The sequence below is a fragment of the Chiloscyllium plagiosum genome, chromosome 7 (genome assembly GCF_004010195.1).
Source record: "Chiloscyllium plagiosum isolate BGI_BamShark_2017 chromosome 7, ASM401019v2, whole genome shotgun sequence".
Lineage (NCBI taxonomy): Eukaryota > Metazoa > Chordata > Chondrichthyes > Orectolobiformes > Hemiscylliidae > Chiloscyllium > Chiloscyllium plagiosum.
Window position 1 is genome coordinate 107,178,144 of NC_057716.1, and position 3,829 is coordinate 107,181,972.

Consider the following 3,829-nt stretch of genomic DNA (forward strand, 5'->3'; position numbering starts at 1 on the left):
GGGAGGTGAAGGTGTTGGTGGGGAGGGTGGACGGATAGCTAGGGAGGGTGGAGGGGTTGCTGGGGAGTGGGGAGGGTTTGGTGGGAAGGGTAGTGGGGTTGAATGGGGCGTCGATTTTTACCTGATGGATGGTTTTAGCGGGAGATGAATTTTTACCTGATAGGTGGGTTTCGACAAGCCAAATAACAGAGTGCTCCACAAGGAGATTTAAGATTTCCTGTCAGGATTAGAATGTGAACTGCTCAACAAATTCACCCCTTTCCTGAATCTCACTCCCCCTCCCCCAACACTCCCATCCCTGAGCTCCAGATGTGACTCATTTCCCTTTCACAAATTGATTGACTATTGATCAGCTTATTTTGAGCAATGAACAATTAATCTGACTGTATCCAAACAGTACAGATGTAACAAGTGGCTTTAATGTGATATAGAATTTATTATTTTGGGGAAGTTTGAGTTACAAACCAAGATTTAAAATTTTAATTTTCCCAAAGTACACTTTGTTCATCAAATTTACAAAAAGTCCAAATTTGTTATCACATAATCTGCCTGGACATGGAGCACCTTACTGCACTTGTGTTATGGGGTATACTTACAGAACAGGGAGGAGGATTCGGATAGCTCAGTTGACTGGACAACTGGTTTGTAATGCAGAATCACGCAATTGTGGGGAGGCGATGGTCTGATGGGATTATCTCTGAACTGTTCATCCAGCAACCAAGCTAATGTTCTGGGGTCCTGGATTTGAATCTGCCACGGCAAATGGTGGAGTTTTAATTCAATAAAAATCTGGGATTTAGAGTCTAATGTTAACGAAAGATCTGTTGCTGATTTATCAGGAAAAACCCATCTGGGTGACTAATGTCCTTTAGGGAAGGGCACTGCCATCCTTACCTGGTCTGGTCGACATGTGACTCCAGACCCACAACAATGTGGGTGACTCTTAACTGCCATCTGGGCAATTAGGGTTGGGCAATAAATGCTCATCCTGTGAACGAATGAATAAAAAGAGTGTGGGTTAAATTCCTGTCCCGGCTGAGGTTACCATGAAGGGCTATCTGGACTCAGAATTGGCTGGCTGACAGAAGGCAGAGAGTGGTTGTAGATGGAAAGTATTGTGCCTGGAGGTCAGTGTTGAGTGGGGTCCCGCAGAGCTCTGTTCTTGGGCCTCTGCTCTTTGTAGTTTTTATAAAAGACTTGGATGAGGAGGTTGAGGGGTGGATTAGTAAATTTGCAGATGATACAAAGGTTGGAGGGGTCATCGATAGTATCGAGGGCTATTGCAGGCTGCAGCGCGACATAGACAGGATGCAGAGCTGGGCTGAGAAATGGCAGATGGAGTTCAATCTGGATAAATGCGAATTGATGCATTTTGGAAGGTCGAACTCGAATGCTGAATATAGGATTAAAGACAGGATTCTTGGCAGTGTGGAGGGACAGAAGGATTTGGGTGTGTAAGTACATAGATCCCTCAAAGTTGCCATCCAAGTGGATAGGGTTGTTAAGAAAGCATATGGTGTTTTGGCTTTCATTAACAGGGGTATCGAGTTTAAGAGCCGCAAGGTTTTGCTACAGCTCTACAAGTCCCTGGAGAGACCACACTTGGCATATTGTGTCCAGTTCTGGTCGCCCTACTATAGGAAAGATACAGAGGCTTTGGAGAGGGTGCAAAGAAGGTTTACCAGGATGCTGCCTGGACTGGAGGGTTTGCCTTATGAAGAAAGATTGAATAAGCTTGGACTTTTCTCTCTGGAGAGAAGGAGGAAGAGAGGAGACCTGATCGAGGTGTACAAGATAATGAGTAGAAGAGAGACTTTTCCCCAGGGCAGGATTGACTGGTACGAGAAGTCATAGTTTGAAGATATTAGGAGGAAGGTATAAAGGAGACGTCAGAGGCAGGTTCTTTACGCAGAGAATTGTGAATGCATGGAATGCGTTGCCAGCTGTGGTGGTGGAAGCACAGTCATTGGGGACATTTAAGCGACTGCTGGACATGTACATGGATGAGTTGAGAGGTGCGTAGGTTAAGTTACTATATTTTACATTAGGATTAAAACTCAACACAACATCGTGGGCCAAAGGGCCTGTTCTGTGCTGTACTTTTCTATGTTCTAAGGACTCCTCCTTCCCAAGCTCTCCCCTGGCCGTGAGGCATGGTGACCCTCTGGTTAAACCACCAGCACCTGCCGATCTGTAATCAGAGAACAAACCTTTGGTCCAATAAGATTACACTGACTTCACCTTTACAAACAAAATACAAAGACTTTTTAAAAATAATTCTGGTTAGTGTTCTCTGACACATCTCTGGGCAATCAGGACTTGAACCTGGACTTGGGCCAGAGGCTGGGACATTACCACAACAAGAGCTTTTGAGCCTGCGTATGTTTCACATACGTTCTGTGATGTTTCCCATTCCAGAGGTTTTTACTGAGGCCATAGAGGAGGAAAACCCTCGACATCTCCCCCCTCTGCAGCAGCTTCCCCAGACCTGAGTGTGTCCCTCTGGGCCCAGCTCGAGAGCTTGGAATGTGCCAGTCTGCAATGCCCAGTGGTTGGCAGAGAGTTCTGAGCTCCTGGGGGAAAGAGCACCTGAAACTGGGCTTACTGTCCTCCAGCCTTTGTCTCAGTGTGTGCCCTGAAAACAGAGCACAGAGACTCACATTGCAGAGCTGAGCTGAACTGTGCTAACACATAGAAAATAGAAGCAGCAGTAAGTCTTTTGGGCCTTTGAGTCTGCTCCATTATTCAGCAAGATTCTGGCCAAACTCAGTCCCCTGTTACTGTTATCTCCCTTATACCCTTTGTTCCCTTTATCCCTAGGAACTATATCTAACCCCTTCTTGAAAACATTCAATATTCTGTACTCAACTACATTCTGTGGTAGAGGATTTCCCAGATTCTGCACTCTCTGAGTGAGGACATTTCTCCTCATCTCAGTCCAAAATGGACGATACTATATCCTTATGTAGTGACCCAGTGTGTCCCTCTCCCAATCGGTTGTGTCCTCCTGGCAGGATCCTGAAGGAGCTGGGAGATAGGTTCTACATCTGAGGAACAGTTGAGACAGTGTTGGCCAGAATGCAGTGGGCAGGGTGGTTAACCGATTAAACTGCCCAGTAACAGTGGGAAGACGTACTTATTAGAATACAGGAGCTTTACATTCCCCTAAAGGGCAATAATGTCACAAGTGGCATTTTGACTCCTGCGGTTCAAGAAAGCAGCTCACCCCCACCTTCTCAAGGGGCAACTAGGGACGGGGCAATAAATGTTGATCCAGCCAGTGACATGCACGAACAAAGAAAAAATTACCTAAATTCCTCATTCCAAAGTCTTGGAGTTAAATGGAAGGTTCTGAGTTTCCTAGTGTCAGGAAGAACCAGTGGGAAAGGTTTGGGTATTGAGAGGCAGCCTCTGCCTGTAGTTTGACACTGTGTCTGAGACCCACTTGTGACATTCCAGGATTCCAGGATTTTGACTCATGACACTGAAGGAACGGCGATATATTTCCAAGTCACAGTCTTGAGTGGCTCGGAGAGGCTTGGGAATGTAGCTCCGTTCCTTCCTGTGGGATATTCCTTGCCCTTTGACCGTCAGTGAACGGGAACAGCTTCAGAAATTCTGCTCCTTGGTTTTCCCTTTCCCTTGATCTACACAAAAGGTGGGAAGGGTTTGCTTTTCTGGTGATGCCCCATGTCGGAGAACAGTTTGGGAGATGGAGAAGTAACCATGGCAACTTGCGAGCCAATGGGTGTGTTGGGGTCTGGGGAGGGGGCGTCAGTGGAGGGGGCTATGGGGGGGTGGTGAATGTCTTTGGAGGGGAGGGTCTGTC

At 46.6% G+C, this 3,829-nt stretch overlaps 1 protein-coding gene across 6 annotated transcripts in view; it reads left to right on the forward strand.

Annotated features, from left to right (window-relative positions):
* tmbim1a (transmembrane BAX inhibitor motif containing 1a) overlaps positions 1–3,829 on the forward strand; it is a 63,702-nt gene that overhangs the window by 37,133 nt on the left and 22,740 nt on the right. The gene's annotated exons all lie outside the window — the stretch shown is intronic.